Source organism: Photinus pyralis, unplaced genomic scaffold (assembly GCF_008802855.1).
Source record: "Photinus pyralis isolate 1611_PpyrPB1 unplaced genomic scaffold, Ppyr1.3 Ppyr1.4_LG2, whole genome shotgun sequence".
NCBI classification, from domain to species: Eukaryota; Metazoa; Arthropoda; class Insecta; order Coleoptera; family Lampyridae; genus Photinus; species Photinus pyralis.
This window is the reverse complement of record NW_022170403.1, coordinates 11,573,181-11,588,540: the sequence shown is the minus strand read 5'-3', so window position 1 is coordinate 11,588,540 and position 15,360 is coordinate 11,573,181. Positions and strand designations below refer to the sequence as shown.

Sequence of the window (15,360 nt, the reverse complement as noted above, 5' to 3'; positions counted from 1 at the left end):
GAACTAGCCATTTCATGAAAGTTAATTCACTCGATGGTTAAAATATTCCTTTATCGTCTTATATAATAAATAACTATAACTGCAATTCTATTGCTTTAATTACAACACAGACGCGTGCACCTCCGAAAAAAACAACATTAAAACGTGACAAGTATGCGGCGCTGCGTTGTGCAGCGATATGAATTGTCCATTCATAAATGGCGATTTACGGAAGACATAACGTACCACGGTACAAGGCCTATTTTTCAGGCTGTGCGTTGTATCCTATCAAGGGCAATGCTGCGCGTTGAAATCTGGGGCGGCCATATTTTCGGAGCCAAAGTTTGTTTACTTTTTTGCATTTTCATGTTTATTATTAAAAACTTATTGAACAATGGTACATTGTAGTCAGGGCCGTATTACCCATTAGGCACACTAGGCAGGTGCCTAGGGCCCGGGAAGGATGGGGGGCCCGGAAAAATTAAGGACACGTAACGTAACGTGTGAGATTTTAAAGTACACAACACAACAATTTTACACTATACACGGTGTCCATTTTTCGAGTGCCACTATGGGGATCTCACTTATCTTAAGAGATAGAAAGTTGGTTAAATGGGGGCAAAGTTGCAAATTTCCGTGCTGAATAAGAATCTGAAAAGAAATTTGAAATATCTTCAATACTTTTGAAGATATCACAAAAAAACGAAAATTTCTGATTTTCGTTTTTAATTTTTTTTATGATAAACTAGTCGTAGTAGACATTTCTAATTAGCACATTATTCGGACACTTTTTAATGGAGATTTCAAATATGGCATCCTGTTTTTAATTACGTTCAAGATGACGGAGAAACACGTGACAACTTTAGTTTTTCTTATGGGCGCCATATTGAATGTTGACATTTTATATTCTAAGAAAAATAACCTTTCGTCGAGGTTCGTATACGATTTTATTCACGATCATCATTATAATCATTCCATTATCAAAAATAAAATAATTCACTAAATTTATACGTATTATATTCATCTTATGCGCCATCTGCAATATTATTGCCCTACATAAAATGTTGTCGGTAATACAGATTTGGAAATTTACCTAATTAATATTCATATTAATTTAACATGTATGTTAAAAAATGGCCCATACTAAAGAATTTCAATGTACATCCCCTCAAATAAGGGAAATTGAGTGTAGTAAAAAATTTACTCCCCAAATGCATTTTTGAAGTGAATGAACAATGGTGGGCAGGAAAGGGTATAGGTAAAACTTAATGTTTTACTTGCTTATTTTAATGAGGTAAAGGTAAAGAAATCATCCACATTATGAACGACCAAATAATGTTGTGATCCACATTCAAACCTAATGCGGTAACGGGTAATGCCTAATGACCATGTCAGTTTTATTATTCTAAAATGTACCTTCAGCGATCTTTTGTGATTACAGATTTAGACTGGGTTACAATATTAGTATTATAATCTGTGCAGATGTCAATAACGAAAGATTTATTCTCCAGATCCAATCAGGTAGTCACTAAACACCTGTTCCAATACGATAGCCCTAAAAAATAGCATTATCTATTTCTAAAATGTGACAAATTACATTTAATTACCGGACATTGTTTTTGGCATATGATCGCTACAATATTAGCAAGTGCCAGTGGATTTCTTCAACTTAAAACAGTTCGGTGGCTGTAGATTGGCTGCAGTAGCAGGAGGTTTCGTCGCCAATTCAGTGGCCCATTCGCTTTACGGGCACGCGAAAATAACAAAGTATGGCAGTATCCTCTTCAGGTAGTGCTACGACGTCTCCCATATGCAACATTATGATGCCATAAATTGCCATCCCTTGCTCTTCTCATGGGTCGCAAGCGCAACCCAATGTTTCCATGTCTTATATAGACAAGAATTGAACTTTTCCACCCAGAAATTTAAACAGTAATGGGCTCTCTAAAGTAACAATCAATTTCATTAAACTCAAGTTGGAGTTTTATATACTTACCGCGATCCTTTAATAATTAACGGTTTCTTTTTGCTTTTGTTTTTACTTAACCATTTAGCACCGCGCTCGTTTAGTTTTAGGTTACGTGAAACAAACCATCATCTTCCGTAATCTGGCTAAAGTTAATCACAACTCCTACTTGTGTTTACTTCGGTCCGCATTTACTTATTTCACTTTTTCGCGTTTGGTCGTTCATTTGCAATTTACAAAAAAAGCACAGAACTTAAAATAATCCATATTACTCATAATAAGAATAAGAATTGTTTTTAAAATGCGGTTTTGAACAATTTGCATCTAAATCAGCTGTCATCTGTGTCAGACAGTTACGATGAGAGCGCCATCCATTAGGATATTAGCAACTAAATCGAGGTAGGTAATGAATATTACTAACCTCGAATCGAACATTACTAACCTCGAGAATCTACTTTCCTCCCTCCTGGAAAAATAAGTGTTGTAAAACACAACTTAATTCCTTATCCTTCAAAATGACAATTATGAGACTGATTACAATATGATCGTGAATAAAATATTTTTATAGACCGATAGACATAAGTAGATGTCTTTCACTTTTGGCATATTTTTGACCCGGTTAATTGAAATATTTAGAAGGAGCTACGAACGGTTTAACGTATATGCGAAAAAGTACACAACTGTGCTGGAACACGAGTTATTATAATTTATGAAAAGGGGCCCGAAAATTTCATTGTGCCTAGGGCCCGGACAAACCTTAATTCGGCCCTGATTGTAGTGCACGGAAGTGATAGCCAAAAAACACACGAAAGCATATCGTTTCACAAGTATAAATTATAGGTTAGTTTTCCGTGAAATAACAAACAAATGTGGGCTTCACTTTACGATCATTATTATCACTCCTCACTCTTTCCTTCTCTAAGCGTTGTACAATGGTACGGTCTGCCATTACGCTACCGGGCGCCGCACAGTGTCTAATTAAATAATTTTTTATCCTATACAAGGAGAAACTTACATTTTCTCGCCTGTGTGAGGACGCGAAAGAAGACAATTGCACGCATGGAGCGAGAAAATTCAATTTTGTCGGTTAGGCGAGAAAAAAAATACGCCTTATGTAAGCTAGATGGCGCGGTTGTAATAAAATGTCAAAGAAGTTATTTCTTTTTAATTAAATAAGAAACATAAAATCGTCAACACTGATTTAATAATTAAATTTACCCTATGTTCACTTTATTTTACTGAATTCAAGGATTTATTTAATTACCGCGAACCTATAATACAATGTTTCGTGAATTTGAATACTTTCCCAATATCACGTGACCAATTCAAACGTTTCAAACTTGGTCATCTCCCATTTACTTTCAATAACGAGCATCTGTGTCAATACATTTAACACCAAGATGCACTTTGCACTGTAAGTAGAACACCGCTTATCCGTAATAAGTACCTAGCATTTTAACATACGTGATACGAGACTACCCCGAAGTTAAAATGTCTCCAGTGTGACTGTAAGGAATGAATAAATCTATTTATAAAACACGTTTTTTTAAAATACAAGATCATCAAGGATTTAAAGTGTGCCCATTGCGCTTTCGTCGCCAAGCATAAATCCAGTGTTAAAAGCATGTAACATTTGACAAGACATGGATACTGCGAAGGATTTAAAATGTAACCGGTGTGATTTTGTTCCTGAAAACACACATTCAATTTTAAAACACATTTGTTAATACACAAGACCAGTAATAATTTCAAATGCGCCTGGTATTAATTACAACCCCTTAAATCCCGTTATTTTCTAAGGAAATAATCACGCGCCAGTGAAATGCCGGAAATGTCAACTCAGTTCGCACATGATCAGTATTCTCCACTTGCACATCTGCTCTGTTGCACCGTGACTCCCTTCGGTGACTCTGCACTGTGCATTGTGCAATCGCAAGCGCGCTAGAATTTGAATTTGCGTTGAACTGTATTATAAGGGAAAGGGGTAAATATACGAGTAAAAAATATACTCGTGGGCCCACTTAGATTGCACCGTTTCGTAAATTTTTTTTCGCGTAGTCAGCAGGAAACGTGTAAATAAACAAAACAAACGCGTGCACGTTGACGCGTTAAAGCAAATCCAAATTCAAGCGCTTGCGGTCGGACGTTGTTGAGGGATTAATTTTAAATGTAAGTGTATAGGATAAAAAATATTGTGTGCACCACGGCACGAAAGTTGTTTTCCGGGTCTCAGGAAGTGGCCAGCCTCGGCTGCGCCTCGCCTGGCCATGTCTTCCTTCGCCCCGGAAAACAACCACTTTCCCGCCTTGGTACACAAAGTACTATTAACAGAACACAAGTCATGTGTCTCAATGGGTACGTTCTACTTAACGCCCGTTGCGATCACGACCACGGGTTTGTCGTTCCACTAGCTTAGAGGCGTTGCGGGCGAAACTTTGTGTGGAACGCTTGTGAGACGGCGGCACAGAGTTGTATATAAGTAAATAGAGAGGCAGTACATACGACCTGCGCGTGGAAAAATAACTCCAACTACAGGGGCCGACTTTTAATGGCGGAGCCGTTGGGACTCATGCGCAGTGCGTGAAAGGGGAATCAGCACGATTTTTGGGTGCATTCAGTTACATAATCACAAAACAAAACAGCAGTAACTTTTCAGATGCTTCAGATTCATTTGTAAATAAACCGAGACGCTTTGGAGCAATAATTTAAGCATACAAAATACATCAAATTCATGTCTTGGCCATTGAGATAATGCTCTTAATCTTGTTTTGATCAAAATCCATGTGGTCGCCAAAAATAGATCAAATTCATGTTTTGATCATTGAGATAATGCTCTTGGTCTTTTTCCCAACGTTCTTGGTGCATAAATAACGATTTTGACATGTTTTGATCAAAATTCATGTGGTCGCCAAAAATAGATCAAATTCATGTTTTGGTCATTGAGATGATGCTCTTAGTCTTTTTCCCAACGATCTTGGTGCATAAATAACGATTTTGACATGTTTTGATCAAAATCCATGTGGTCGCCAGAAATGCATCAAATTTATGTCTTGAGCATTGAGATAATGCCCCTTGTCTTTTTCTCGACGATCTTGGTGCATAAATAACGATTTTGATTATTTTGATTGAATAATCTAGCGGAAGTCCCAACCCGATACATGACCTAGGGAATGAAATATGTTGATTTCTATTATATTGAGCCCGTAGTTTTTCCTGTTCCCGATTCACTCGAAGTCCTATAACTTTTGTTCCTATTGAACCAGCTTCCTGAAAATCAATAGCGTCCGTCCTTAATGTCCAAAGAACCCGTACACCAAATTTCAACTCAATCGGCCACTTTTAAAAAGAGTTAGAGCGCACACGGACGGACGGACGGACGGACGGACGACAATACAAAACTATAAAGGATCTGAGGATCCTTAATAAACAGACGCTTTGGAGCAATAATTTAAGCATGCCCATTACATTATACTCTTTACCGCCATTTCAATGTTTAGAAGGCGACGATCTGTACATAAATAAAGGTTATTTTAAAATGCTCCTAGAAAAGTGCAAGAAAAGATCAAATATACGGGTGGAAGGAAAACTCTTCGCAAGCAATTGTTGACATTTGGTTTTCGATACAAGAAGTGTCGGGACAAACGTAGGTTGGTAATGGAAAGAAGTGACATTGTAGTATGGCATCTCGTTATTTAAGAAGATTAAAAGAAAATGAACAACCTGAATGTGACAAGAAACCCGTTATATACTTGGACGAAACCTATATTCACCCATCGTACGGAGTGAGTAAATGCTAACAATCAGATGAAGTATCGGAAGTTTATAATAGGGCTGGTCAGAGGACATCGTAGTATGCTGGTAGTCGTTCTGGTTTTGTAGAGGATGTTGCGCACAGTAATTATTACGATGATATGAATCATACCAACTTTATGCAGTGGTTAGAGAAGCAGCTTATACCAAATTTACCAGCAAACTCATGTACCTTATTAGTGTTCAAATAAATAAGCCACCAACAATGAATAATCGTAAAGTGATACGTTCTTGGTTAGAAGCAAATAACATTCCTACGAGAAATGAATTTATTGACAATGTACAATTTATTGTGAACACCGGCAGTTCCGATGATGATTAGTGGTCAAGCTCGTGGTCAAGTGACGATAATGAATGAAAAAAGTTAAAGGTTGTGTGATAATTTAGTCAATGTGAGTGTTATTAATTTCAATGTGATTGTTTCAATAACTGTCCATATTTACACAGCAGAAGTGCATCAGAATTGTAAATTGTGTTGAACATCTAACAATCTTAAATAATTTTTACGTTTTGTAGAAATAAAATTATTAATTTTACTGTTTCCCCTTGAAGTAATGCAACTCATATCGCGTGGCCCACTTATTTATATTTAGTAGAGTCAAATTTTGCATGAGAATGTACAGTTTAAATTTCCAACGTCCTCGGACACGCCCTGTCAGGGACTTTCTGAGCGTGGTGCCACTGTGCATACCCTCTGCCGATGCTCCATTTTTGAGATATTTGAGTTATTGGCATTTGAAGTTTGTCGACTTTGTGGCTACCCGTATTCAAACTGTGTTTTCGGCATTGCTCACCTGAAATTTTGTCCCGCACCAAAATAAAATTTCAACTTATTTTATTCTTTCATTGCTTATTTTTATACTCACTGAGTGCATAAATAGATCTTTAAACTCGATCGCACGACAAATATACGATTTTCTTTATACCAGAATCTCAAAAAATCTTTTCTCGATTCTGATGTAAGCCCCTTACCAGCTTTGTATTGTAGTCTACTGTATTAAAAGTTCTTAACGATTGTAATGTTTCTTATTTATTCAAGACACAGTGTTAACAACATCATTCACCACACATTGGATTTCTTTTCAATTTCTGTTGCAATGAGAAACCATATTATTCTCAAGCCGAACCTGCTTTAAGGATCATTTAATTTGAAGCCGGTTCTGTTGTCGATTACTGCGCACACTCACCAACGGCCTGCGCAAGGTTCAATTGGAGTCAATTTTTCGCTACAAGACTGTCTCTCTATTTACTGATATACAACTCTGTGGACGGCGGTGTCACATCTGACGTGTGAGAGTGAGCAGTTTTCCAGCATGGATGCCGTTATGTAAGAGGAAGAAGAGCACACTTCGTCCGCGAATTCCCATATAATTACAGAGATATTGTGAACCGCTATGCGGACTATCATAGTGTAAGGACTAAGAATGGTCAGGTTGGAGTAAATATTCATTTTTCACTACCAATATTGTTTTTCGTTTTACACAAGATCTTGATAGTAGGAGAGCTGGTGGACATTTTTGGGTAAGTATTTGAGGCACGCTGAAAACTTGTCCGCCACTTCTCCAATAATACCCAAACACAAATGCACACCTGGCTGAGGAGAACCTTGCCAGGCGCCTTCAAAGTTTGAAAAAAGAATGTATGCCCAGTCGAGTATCTGAATGCGTAAGCAGTAGCGAATGATCCCTTAAAAATTATAAATGTACTTTTTTTGTTGAAAAATTATGGTCAACCTAGGTACCTATAATTAAAAGCGCATGTATAATAGTTGTAAATCAGTTTAAGATTTATTAAATAGTTAAATAGATTAAATAGAAAAATAACATAACCTCTTATGAAATTAAAATTGGCACAACACCACTACCAACTGAAAACAATCATGAAATTTGGAGTAATATAACCTCACTTTCGACGAAATGAATTGATCTTTTAATTAAGATTGCGGAAAATTTAGGGCTTCTTCCGCAGATTTTTTTATTGAACACGCTTCGTTAAGGTCCCCTTTATCCATTTCATGATCGTACCGGACTGCTGATCAAACAGTTGCATAGAGGTAGAAATGGCCCTAGCATGGGTACCGCCATGATGTGCACATTTTAGTTATTTTCTAGGGGATTTTTCCTAGTGCTCAAGTTTTGAGACTATTGCAGCCTTGGAAAATGACATGTGTCACAGTAATTTATTTAGAAAACGTGAGGTTAATGTTTGTTTATTACTTGATTTGAATTTCGCGCCAAGTGAGTGCACATCATGGCGGCTCCCATGTAGGTGTCATTTGTTAATTCAGCATTAGCACTTAGCAGTCCGTCTTAATTTATAAGTTCGTGGGCGGGGCTAACACTTTGCCAGGCGCCTTCAAAGTTTGAAAAAAATAATTTGTGAATCAATTTCAGACATATTGTGATGTATGACAAATGCCATATGCAGTATGGGAAATGGACTGTAGAAAAGTACGGAAATAAAAGGACATTCGGTACTCGAGCGGGCATGAAGAAGGTGTTTCATTGCCCATAAATATAATATGCTAATATTTTTGTGTAATTAAGAAAAAGAGTACATTTGGGTGTACTTGATAGATCGTAAAGGACAATAGGACAGCGTTTGAAAAGAAGTACTGTCCTACAAAAAAAAGTACATACATATGATCACCCCTAATTATACCATAATAATAAAATAAAATAACATTAAGTAAAAATAAAATTAAAAAAATTAAAATAAAATATAAATAAAATAAATAAAATATAAATTAAATTTAAAAAAAGGAAAAAATAAACTAAAATTAAATTAAATTAAAATAAAATAAATATAAATAAAAAAAATATAAATAAAATAAAATAAATAAAAAAAAAATAAAAATAAAAATAAAAATAAAAATAAAAATAAAAATAAAAATAAAAATAAAAATAAAAATAAAAATAAAAATAAAAATAAAAATAAAAATAAAATAAAATATAAATCAAATTAAATAAAGGAATAAAAATAAACTAAAATTAAATTAAAACAAAATAAAAATTTAATAAAATAAAAACAAATAAAAACAAAATTTAAATAAAGTAAAATATAAATAAAATTAAAATAAAATAAATAAAATCAAAATAAAGTAAAAATAAAAATAAACTAAAATGCAATAAAAATATAAAAACAAAAAAATAAAATAAAGAAAATTAAAAAATTAAAATAAAAAAATAAAAAAATATATAAAGTAAAAATAGAAAAAAGAAAAAAAACTAAAATTAAATTAAAATAAAATAAAAATAAATAAAAACAAAAATAAAAATAAATGAAATATAAATAACATAAAAATAAAAATAAAATATAAATAAAATAAAAATAAAAATAAACTAATTAAAATAAAAAAAAATAAAATATAAACAAAAATAAAATAAAATATAAATTAAAATAAAAATAAAAAACTATAAATAATTAAAATAAAATAAAAAAAAAAAATAAAAATAAAATATAAGTAAAATAAAAATAAAATAAAATACAAATAAAATTAAAATAAGATCAAAATAAACTAAAATAAAAATAAAATTAAATTAAAATAAAATAAAAATAAACTAAAATAAAAAATAAAAATAAAATAAAATAAAATATAAAAAAATTAAAAAGTGGAAAAAAATTAAATTAGAATAAAATAAAAATAAAAAAAAATAAAGGATAAAAATAAATAAAATAAAATAAATAAATAAAATAAATTAAAAAAAGGAAAAAATATATATATATATAAATAATTAAAATAAAATAAAAAATAAAAATAAAATTAAAATAAAGTAAAAATAAAAACAAACTAAAATACAATAAAAATTAAAGTCTGGGAATCCTAGCAAAGCTATGTGGGCATTAATTAACTCGCATAAAAATAATGCCGTCGAACCCAATACGACATTATCTTGTCACGACTTCAACTTATTTTTCAGCACAGTCACGGACAGTGTCTTAAATCTTAAATCTGACGAATACAGGTTTGACTTCAAATGTGTACCACAAGTTGATACACGTGACGCCATAAAAGGTCTAAGAAACAGCAAATCCAGAGATATCCATGGTTTAAGTATTACTTTGATCAAACGTAATGTTAGTGCGTTGGTAGAGCCCATAACCAAACTGGCAAATATGATAATCAAAACAGGTATTTTTCCCGATACCTTGAAAATTGCTCTAGTTATTCCTCACTTAAAAAAAGGCTTAGATGCATAGGAAATCAACAATTACAGACCGATTTCTAATCTACCGGTGCTTAGTAGGTAATTGAAAAAATTCTTTATAAACAACTGGTAACTCATTTTGAAAACTACAACATCTTTTATCGACACCAATATGGTTTCCGTAAAAATAGATCAACCTCTGACGCAATTAACAACTTAGTGTCAAAAGCGTTACAGAGTTTCGAGAATAAGCAACATACGGTTGCCGCGTTTGTCGATTTGTCCAAAGCTTTCGATTGTGTAGACCACAACATTTTAATACGGAAGCTTGGGCACATTTATAGGCTTGGCATTCGAAGCACTTCTTTAGTTTTTCTAATTGACAGATACCAATGTGTCAATTATAATAATTCAGTGTCCAACAAATTGCCGATAAAACGTGGTGTACCGCAAGGGCCTATTCTTGGTCCTCTGCTATTCTTAACTTACATTAATGACCTCCCTGCATGTCTACCCGATAATGTACACTGTATATTGTACGCCGATGATGCAACGATAATTTCTACAGATCAGAACTCTAAAAATGCATACTACACCATTCAAGAGTGCATCAAGATTATTGACGTATGGTGTCTTATCATGATTTAGTTTTAGGGTGTTATTGGCCACCCTAAAACTAAATCATGATAAGACTAATGTCTTGCCATTATCATTGAGGAAAAATATTCCCAATAGTGAATTAAAAACTAGTTTCCTAGGTTGTGTTATCGATGCTAAACTAGATTTCAACCATCAGTGCAGAAGTCTAATGGTAGGTACTCACGTTCAGTTTGCCGGCCGGCCAGCGTATTGGCATTCTGTACTATTATTCAGAGCAGCTCTGGTCTGATTCACAGTATACTATGGCTTCACGTTATGCGCAATTTGATAATACATTATATACTGCGATTCAGAGCACCGATATGGTTTAGTGTTTGTTTTATTACTAAAATCAGCTAACCACTTGTCACACCAAACACTGTTAATATCTTCACCCGTTTTTTTTTCGCTTTAAATCCCTGTTCTACTAGTTCCAAATATTCGATTATTGAAAACGTATTCTCGTTACACATTTGAACCAATACCTCTTTATAGATCATTCTAGTCTCGATTTTAGTGCAGTTTGAGAACCTTGATTACACACAAACAACAAAAAATATACTTTTCTTGCAAAGGTAACAATAAAAACATACATCTTGTAAGTGTATGACAATCAAAAACCAAAATTTTCTCCCGCGCGATCTGACGTTCTTTCTGAATCACAGTATAAATTTGCTATATCGCAGTATAATTTGACTCAGGCCCACGCGCTTTATAGAACTCTAAAGTGTAAACCATATCGGTGCTCTGAATCGCAGTATATAATGTATTATCAAATTGCTCTTAACGTGAAGCCATAGTATACTGCGAATCAGACCAGAGCTGCTCTGAATAATAGTACAGAATGCCAATACGCGGCCGGCCATGGCCTGTCAGTCCACGGCCGGACGATCGCTTTTCAATACACACGTAGAGGCGGACGGCCGACGAAATCCGAATACCTACCGCTACCTTAACAAAAAAGTTGCACAGGTCAATATTTCTATTAAATCGACTACGAAGCATTACTTCCCTAAATACAATTCGATCTGCTTACTACGCTTTTGTTCAAAACATCATTTCCTACGCAATCCTTACTTGGGGCCACAGTTCCCACTGGCGGTGTATTTTTAGATTACTAATAGGAGGCATTGGATATAGAGAAGATTGCCAAAAAACGTTTGTTAAACTACAAATCCTGACTGTCCCGTGCATTTATATTTTAGAAGCCGTATGTTATACCATAATATAACACAGTTATACTAAACGTATTAAATCTCAGAACATACTGCAACATGAAATACACCAACATGACACTAGGAACAAAAATCACATACGCGCTGAATTTTGTAGGCTACGCAAATCGCAAGATGGTATTTTGTACCAGTCGAAATTTTTATATAACTGTTTGCCCCCACACATAAAACAATTACCGTTGCCCAAGTTTAAAAACAAAATTAGGACTTTTTTTTATTGTCGAAAGCTTTTTATACGTTTGATGAGTTTGTGAATAACTGTAAATGTCTTTAGTTTCTTTTTATTCTATGAATGTAAACCTAAATGTTTTTGTGTTAGTTTACAATTATGTACGACAAGTGTAAGTGTAAACACACAGTAGCACAATATATCATATTATTATTATATTATTATTATAAATAAAATAAAAATAGAAAAAGGAAAAAAAACTAAAATTAAATTAAAATAAAATAAAAATAAAGTAAAAATAAAAATAAACTAAAATTAAATTAAAATAAAAAAAATTAATAAAATAAAAATAAAATAAAACCAAAATAAAAATAAAAATTGAATAAAATAAAAAGAAAAAAAGAAAAACAAGAAAAAATAAAATAAAGAAAATAAATATAAAATGAAAATAAAATAAAAATAAAATAAACAAAAATAAAAATAAAATAAAATAATAAAATTGAAGAAAATAAAGATAAAATAAAAGAAATAAAATGAAAATAAAAATAAAATGTAAATAAAATTAAAATAAAAATAAAATGTAAATAAAATTAAAATAAAAATAAAACAAACAAAAATAAAAATAAAATTAAAATAAAACAAAATTATACAGTGAGGGTATTTTTAAAGAACAACAAGGGAAATCATTAATTAAATGGGTCCTAATTGTTGGTCAGAACTCATTATTGAGATGCGACAAATCTACTGTAAACTCAGCTTTCTTTAAGAACGTCCTTCTGTAATCTACGCATAAGGGTTGGCATAGCTGGTCCTCTTCTGCGCTCAAGGGTCATGTAAACAAATACCGCGACCGCTGAACCGCGATCCTCGCCAATTAGCTAAGTAACTCACCGGGGGGCGTTAGTCCCAGAGCCGAGTTATCCTAGAGCCGAGTAATCCCAGAGCCGAGTAGTCCCAGAGCCGAGTTATCCTAGAGCCGAGTTATCCTAGAGCCGATTAATCCCAGAGCCGAGTTATCCTAGAGCCGATTAATCCCAGAGCCGAGTAGTCCCAGAGCCGAATGTGCATGCAGAAATTACAAAAAGTGTAGAAGTAGAGGATATATTGAAAGAATTTGCCAGCAAAACTGCGGAAAGGCGGAAAATTTTTGGATATATTTAATTTTTTATACTTGCTTTTCTTTACAATGCTCAATAGTGCAGCAAATAGGAACAACATTTTTGTAACTTGTATGTTCTAGTTCTTCATTATTTTTTAAATAAAATATTAATGATTTATGGCTATGGTTTTCCCAATCGAGTCAAGTATCTCTGAGTTGTGTAATTTACACGGAATAGTAAAACTATTACAAATTTGTGTCGGAGAGCAGTTCCCAATAACTAACTCTCATAATGTACACGGCGATAGAAGAGCTTAGCCCGGCAAGTCGACAACTTTCCGGCAAGTAATTCCTGCAATAAAATCTTGCACGTCTAAATAAGTCTTGACAGCGGTATAAGAAGTTGACATTTATTTCGATCTTGTTGAAAGTTGGTGTGCAAGTGATGTGCTACATGGATGGAAAACGTGTACGGTCAAAAGAAGGCACGTCTTCTTTAATTAACACTTCAAGGATTTGCAGAGTGGTGGCAAACTAAGGAAATAATCTCTTATACTGTGTATACGCACATTCAAACACTTGCTTCTGAGAGAAATTGCTTTTTAGGAGCAAAACGGGATAGTCGGATAAAACGGAATACTGGCCATTATTAAGCAGCGCTATCTGATAGCTGGTCATGTCAATTGATGCAAATGGCGTTCGTTTAAATGTACCAGGTGGTTATTCTGTTTAATTGTTATTCTGTGGTGGGTGACAAATGAAAATCTTTAAAAGTAAGGTTATATTATTTAGTTTTATCAGTGATTAGTCAAGAATTTTTAACCTTAAACGAGCAAATTAAATAACGGTGAGTATTTTTTATGATTCTGTGAATAGTTGTCAGTATTTTGTGATATTGTGTGTAAGCCACCAATTTTTTTTTCGTAAAAATTTTGAAAAATATATGTGTAGTAGGGTAAAATGGGATACCAAGCGGTCGAGTAATACTGGATACTATCCCGTATCCTAGACTCGTTGTAGTTCCTCTTGCCGCCTTGCGTATTTTAAAAGGCATTCATTAAAAGCTTGTGGATTAATATAAAAATAGCCGTACAGGAAGACTCGGCTCTGCGCAACTCTGCACCGGACTACTCGCTTTTGGGATAACTCGGCTCTGGGATTACTCGCATTTTTCGTACTTATGAAATAAATTATTTTTTCTACAACTGTCAAAAAACCTGTCATTTTCTGACGAATTTCGAAGCGCGAAGTACTAGATTTTTAAACGGTTAATTAATAAGTAAGGTTGCCCTTGCCAACGTGCGCGAAATCGTCAACAGTGAAAAAAAGTATTTCGCGCACGTGACAAAGTTGAACTTAAACAGCAAATTTAATTAACAATCGGTTCAGTTGTAGAAAAAATATTGTATATAACGCTAGCGCGAAGTTATTTCGCGCATTTGACTGATATTTTAACTCGACTTCGCCTCGTCAAAATACCTTCAGTCTCAATGCGCGAAATTGAACTTCGCGCTCTTGTTATATAAATAACTATTTTATTATACCTGAATCACAATCTCCGTTTTAAACACTCAAATGCGTGCGAAAAAAGGCCTTTAAAACACACGTGCTTTAAAGTTGCTAAGTAACGATACTTCAAGTATGACTTTTGAAACTGTCATCTGAGGCTGAAATAAAAAATCCTCTTAGGTCGCTTTCTGTAAATGCAGAACATTTCTTTGGCTTGTACCTATCTTTTGGTTGAAGCTTTTACAAACGCGCGTAATTTAGGGTATGCTTCCAAATCTGTTCCACTTTTTAGTCCCAGCAATAAGTGAAGTTTTGAATGAATGCACCAAAAGATAGAAGATTTAAATACCTTTGACATTTCCTTCATATATGCCAGCATTATCGATGCATCTAAGACTTTATTCGTAAGTAACTTCCCATTCTTCCATGGAAACAACTTTTCATATGCTTGATAATAGGCTTTACTGGATTGAGATTTTACACCTACCAACGTTTGTTTAGATTTTACAACAAGCGATTTAATGGACGGTGTATTATCTTTTTCAACGGAAATCGTTTTATTCACAAAGACGACGATTTTTATAAGCAAACATCAAGTGACATTTCCATGGCAATCGTGAAATTACGAACACCCAGCCCACTTAATTAGACATGTATTCGAGTATAACGTCAATATGATGTCATTGAATTTCCTATTTTTGAATTATACTGCAGGTATAATAAAAAATACTATAAGATACACGTGTATAATTGGTCTTTAAAGCACTTGCAACGTTAAAAGCACTCCGCTTTGCGTCGTGCCCTTA

The 15,360-nt window shown here is 33.7% G+C and overlaps 1 long non-coding RNA gene across 1 annotated transcript; it reads right to left on the bottom strand.

Annotated features, from left to right (window-relative positions):
- Positions 1–1,227: 1,227 nt before the first annotated feature.
- LOC116164908 lies at positions 1,228–2,179 on the bottom strand. The gene is made up of 3 exons (XR_004144028.1): positions 1,976–2,179; positions 1,587–1,921; positions 1,228–1,534 (listed from the first exon to the last, which is right to left on the bottom strand). It is a non-coding gene; the product is annotated as an uncharacterized LOC116164908 (long non-coding RNA).
- Positions 2,180–15,360: the final 13,181 nt, after the last annotated feature.